This window comes from Myzus persicae, unplaced genomic scaffold (assembly GCF_001856785.1).
Source record: "Myzus persicae strain clone G006 unplaced genomic scaffold, MPER_G0061.0, whole genome shotgun sequence".
Taxonomy (NCBI): Eukaryota; Metazoa; Arthropoda; class Insecta; order Hemiptera; family Aphididae; genus Myzus; species Myzus persicae.
In genome coordinates this window covers 218,210-224,752 of record NW_019103174.1, presented here as the reverse complement: position 1 = coordinate 224,752, position 6,543 = coordinate 218,210, and positions in this window count along the sequence as shown.

The following is a 6,543-nucleotide window of genomic DNA, read 5'->3' as shown; positions in this document are numbered from 1 at the left end:
TAACTGCCCTTGTTACCACAGTTTATCTTAAATTAGATCATATACCATCTTTGTTTATGATTCTAAGGTTTGGAACAATTAAATCACTGTTTGGCAGTCAATTATACAGTGAAGTTATATCGGTAATAGTTGAGTGCACTAACCCCGTGACCCGTTCAAGCCCAACCGATGTTTTCAGTGGTACTCAACATTTTATGGCACGCCATCTGATGTCCCCCACTTGCGCACTAAAGTGTTTGATATCTACTATCGGAAAATCTCCGCTTGGTGCATGATGGTAAGCGCTACTTTTTGTGCTCATGATTATAGGTAGAATAAGATTATTATGATGGATACGATGCAGTAGACAGCAATAGTACATGAAACAATAAGCCCGTTGGTATGCTGATTTGTTCGAGATTTATATTCTGGGAAAGGTGAAAAGACTTGTTGTACAACTTCAAATGAACAAATTTTGAGTTTAAACTTATAAAGAATAATATAACATTTAAAATAGCTCAGACATGGAACCCTAGAATACAGTCTGGTATAGTGATGTCTCGTGTATTTTGGACTCCCTTGTGTATTCACATAAGATAGTGTAGCGAGCTGTGACTATGTTTAAATATTATAAATAATCATTCCAGTAAATCACTCCAGTAGTTATAAATATATACAGAAGAAACACGATATGTTGAAGGAGGCCTACGAAGCGTTTATTGCGCGTGACCTCGAAACGTATATGTTAATAGATATATCACTACTTATATGAATATTATTAAAATAGTTCACATTAACAGCGTTGTGTTGCCTCAACAGAGATGACAACGACCAGATAAGCAAGGGACATCCGGCGTGTGCAGCGCGTGGCCGCCCACGGTATGACCTTATATGGTAAAGTAGTAGGATAATAGGCAGGGATACGATCCAAGGATCACCATTATAAAATACGTCGCTCGAATAGGCTTCAGCAGACGGACCAACACCACCGAGCTAGACGGACCAACACCAACGAGCTAGACGGACCAACACCAACAACAAGCTAGGAGCTAGCTAGGATATGACAGTCACATCTCGCTAGTCTTCATTATTTAATATAGTCATTTTGGACTTAGTAAATTTATTGTTTTTGTATTAATCAAAATAAAAGTATTCAATTTATAACGAAAAAACCAACTCTTGTTCATTTATTCTCAACACCATCAAACGAACGTAGTCAGATTGTTACAATAGGGATAAAATATATGATATACGTATCGCTAAAATTATATTCAGAACTACTGGCGTCACGTTGTTGTATTTGTTTACTCTTTTACAACGTGTAGACTGATTGCCAATAGAAAGTGACCATTAAAAACTTTTAGAGTTACGCCTACAGTATTCCTAGAATTGAGAAGATCCAAGGTTCGTCATAAAATAAAGTATTATAATAAATTGTTTGGTAACTAGACTCAATCTATGTATCTTGGAATTAATGTCGACAATATTCATATTAATACAATTCTCGAAAATAGTTGTTATGTCAAAGATTTGTAGTGATCCCGCATACAGATGCTGAATGTACACCTTGACATTTCCCTTGTCCAATTCTCAGAACTACTATGTCAACTATTTTATTGTTGTTCTAGCCTTCCCCGACGTTAATAACATTTGGTATTCTAATACGCATATTTCGACAATCCGTACATGACCTTCCTATGCCTATCTTAAGTATATATGTATATGGCGGAACGTCAGTACATAGCAGATTATACAAAGATTGTGCAATATTTCATAGTTTATTATGATTTAGCACCTAACTGTTGTTATAGGGTCATTATTTAAAAATACATTCACAAAAATTTAAAAACATAATAGGCAATTTATCTAGCTTTACAAAGTAGTTAAATTATCTACCACTTTCTGGAGGACAGTAAGTTGTCGCCATGTAATATATATGATAAATTACAAATATAGATCCTACACGGTTTATACAGAGAAATATTTTTTTCCCGAGAAGATTTTTCGGAACTTCCATGCTACTATTTCCGAATAATTAAAATGGAATACAACTGTTTAACTTTTTTGTTAATTTTAATTAATCTGCACTGTAAAAACTATAATTATTTTTTTTTATAATCAACGCATACTTGCAATGATGTAAAATGTATGAAGGGCATTATAATTAATAATATTACAGGCAGTAACGTCTATATGAAGAATAGTACCTTATGTCCTAGTATGATATGGCCAATTTTATTCAAGAACCTATATGTATAAGAAGATCTACGTGATTTTATGGTATTCTACATCCGCTATGAATTTTCGACCTAAATACTCCATGCTATTTACTACAGGGGACTCGCTTTCCACATATTGCATATACATAAGATACTATATTAAGATTATAAACAGTCAATAACATCAGGTCCTCGGGTAGGGAACTATTATGATCACAATGAGACGCCAAAGTGGCAAATATCAAAATAGATAACCTTGTAGGAATCATTATAGTATTTCCTTATTTCTGAGAACCTAGTAGGACAATATCAGGATTGCGTTGTGTAGTACATGCAAGTAAAAAAGTTCTAGTGATCATAATAATATTGAAACATAATATAACTGCAAAAGAGTGAGTGATTTTGATTATTGTCGTAAAAACTGTTAAACGACTGTAACACAATTATAATACTATAAAGTTATTATTATGATAGTGTTATTAGAGACTATGCACTAACTTTTCGATAACACAGCTAAACAGCAGGATACACACTCAGACACTCTCGTAAAACTATACGAGTGTGGCTCAAAGGTACTTCTTGGACCTTCGTGGACAGTGGACACGTACACCATAGTAATGAGGACAACGTTCTTATCGTTAGGATAGGAGAAGTAGAAGGTAGAAAAAATAAATAAGAGAGACCCAAGTGGTTAATAGGCTATTTCAGATGTGAATTGACAGAGCCAGGAAGTGCACCTTCACGCCAGTTGTAGATCTCTTGAAATATTAAATTAGACTTTGAATCAGCGATATTTTGAACTTATAGGAAATAAACTAGTGAAATCGTATATTTTTTGAACACTTAGAACTAGAATTCTAGTACGTTGAAATATTTTACAATTTTAATATATCGCATTTCATTTTGATGCATTTAAATGAAAACAACTAACAAATTAATTAGTCTACGAAAATTATTACAACACTACATTATTCCATCTCACCGAAGGTACCTGTATTCGGGATATTGCTATATCCATCACTATAACTTGATTATTTGTAAATATTGGTTACCTGAAATAAGGTTCATTTATAATGTTGAGTTAGACCTATATGAATGACGGGATATTATCCATAAACGAAAATATATCTGTTTTAAAAAATCCTGTGTAATTTTTACAAAACGCGATGGTGTTATAATATGTGTATTGTGTATAGATACTTTGAATTTATGTGTTGGGTCGATACCAATATGTACAAACCTCGGCGGGAGAAGTTAAGTGTGTAATGACTAATGAGTATGTTTATTTAACGAATCGTTAAAAAATAATTTAACTTTGTAAAATTATAATTACTTTAAGTATTTGAATACTTATTGAGCGAAAAACCTATGCACAACAGTTTAGACTGGAGACGAATTGGAATGATAAAGGACATGTCTACTAATGACTGGAAATACCTCCTAATGACAGTAAATGTCTCCTAATGACGAGGCGTTTACTATACAGTTTTATGACTGCAGCCTGCAGGTGTAGAAGCATATTATTTATCAATAAATATGGGTATTTTAACTGTGACTGGAAAAATGTCTAAATAGTTATAAACCTGTTAAATATATTGATGCTCATACCTACATTTTATATCTTAGGAAATTTATGATAATGACAGGAAATATCTCCTAATAATAATGCATTTTTTTCCATAGTTTTATTTACTCAGCTACATGAGAATATTTTTGTAGATGCTATTAAAATATCAAAAAGAACAGTTTCAAAAAAAAACACATAATACGTTGGTACCTTTAAGAGGAAATTACACTTGCATGTATTTCCGTCTTAAAAATGCAAAACTGTGCTAATTGATATCCACAGTGCTGCCTACCCAACTTTATTATATTTGATAGGTAAATATTAAATAGTATCTTAAACTTGAACTTGAACCGTATACTAGAGTCCAGAGTATTTAACATAAAATACTGATAGACTATATTAATTTAGTACCTAAGAGATGAATGATTAAACGGATACAATGAATAGGAATCAAACGAACTAAAGAAATATTTGGATGGTAACTTTACATGCAGAGAATGTTCGGCTTGAAGCAGCCCAATCGTCTCAAATCAACGTCATCACTCATCACCATTTTGGGCAGAACGACTTCGTACAAGGTTATCTGAAGTGGGGTCGTAGTTCCCTATCTCCATAACTAGTAAGTTACTACTGAAAATACCAAAGCCAATTGTGCAGTTTTTTTACGCAATGCGACTGAACGAGGGAGGATATTAATCACGGAATCTGAAAAAACACTTGTATGCTAAATTATTAGTGAGGAAAAGTTAGGTACCTACCTAATTAGAAACCGTCTCAGTTAATACGCCATATCCGTTTGCATTCCGGAACTACTACTCTAGAATAGACAGTCTATTATTATTCAGCTCAGACTTCGGAACTTACCTCCAACTCGGTAAAAAAAAAGTAATCTGAAAATAGGTTTCTCACCGTTTCCCCTTCATGTGCAGCCGGGCTAAATATAGTGAGTCAGTGGCTTGGTGCACCATACTCGCTGACATAGAATGATATCTCGTGTTCGTATACATTTCATGCTAAATAAATCAATAGATGATTTTAATATAATTCAAAGTAACTTTTAGAATTATTAACTGTCTTATAGATAAAATAGTTATTTGAATTTTGTAAGTACCAATATAATGAAATTATATGCATATTATTTTATCATGTGACATTTAAAGATAAAATATAATTTAACTAATCTTATACCAATTAAATATACTCACTAAAATAATTATTTTAATTAACTAAGTATAATTGAAACATGATATGCATATTATTTCATCATGTAACATTTAAACTTAAGAAATCTAAACTAATCTTAGTTACAGTAATTTATTTTTGCAGGTCAAATCAAATAATAATGATAGTAACTTAAATAAAAATACATCACCAGGTCAATTATTATCGGTAAACAGTAATAGCATCTATAAAAACGCATCCTATACTGTAATGTCTTATCTTGCGCCGGGTGGGATTTTATCTTTAGAGTCTAGACGAACACTACACCCAATTAGTTATAACAAACTGCAGGGTCTCAAAAGAACAATCAACCATTATTGTTTCATAAATGAAGGGTGTAGCCTCATGCCTCCTAATGCCTGGATGATTAATTTAAGACAATTTCCAAAAGTCAACAAAAATGATGATTTGAAATGTATTTGAATTTAGCAAAAATTATAACAGTGTACAATTGTGTGTGTGTGTGTGTGTGTGTGTTTGTGTGTGGCTTGAAGGTGCTCTTATAATAAGCGTCAGCTCCTTTGATGTAGCAGCACGTGTATTTCGTAATATCCTGGTGGTTGTGAGAAGTTGTTGTTTTCGTAGAAACATTAAATTATACTCTTACTGTGGCTCAATGTAACGCGGTGTCACGCAGGCTTTGATAGCTCCCGGATGGGTCACCCATTCGGGATTTTTAGCAACAAATTCTTGCCACACATACACAAACAGTAAACCCGTGTTCAAACTAACTGTTTTATCCCTTCTAACAGCTAATGGCCTAAGTTTCCGGGCGTAAGATCAATAATTAAAATTAAAAAAATAAATTATACTAGAGTCAGTTGGAAGGACTATTGCTGTTTTCTTAACATAAACATTATTCCGAAAGATTACGAAAATTGTTTAAGATTATATTATATAAATTGTGTGAGATCCTAAACTACTATTCGTTCTATGAACCTGCAGGTTATGTATTTTTGTAAGATCGAGTACATATGTGCGTTACTGTTAGTAATAGCACAACATTATATTTTATAGTGTACTAGTACCTATATATTTTAAAATTTTGTAAAAGATATAGTTGCTGAATTAGACAACTAAATTTCACTATTTCTAACACGTGCACCTGGCTGTCAATCTAATATGATTTATAATTATGTTTTACTACTACTATGTATTCTATTTATTCGCTATGATTGTTTAAATGAATTCTTAGAGGTAAAATCTAGTTATTAGATAGACCTGACCAAAAAGGCTGGGTCAGCACATACTGAAGGCCTCGGACGGACCGTTGCAACGCGCCCCGTCCGTTGGTCGTTAGTCGAGTCTGGTCTAAAGAGTGAGTGACACCCGCGTTACTCAGCAGAGCATCTTGTAATTTGTATAGCAAAACCTCTTATAGTTTTGTAGCGAGCTGTGACTATGACTTATAATTAGTAAATCCCTCAGGTAGTTATAAATAAACATGTGAATGACACAATGTCACTCAAAGAATAAGAAGAACTCCATATATATATATATTAGTTGAAGGAGGCCTACAAAGCACCATAAATCATTGCGCGTGACCTTGAAACGTAT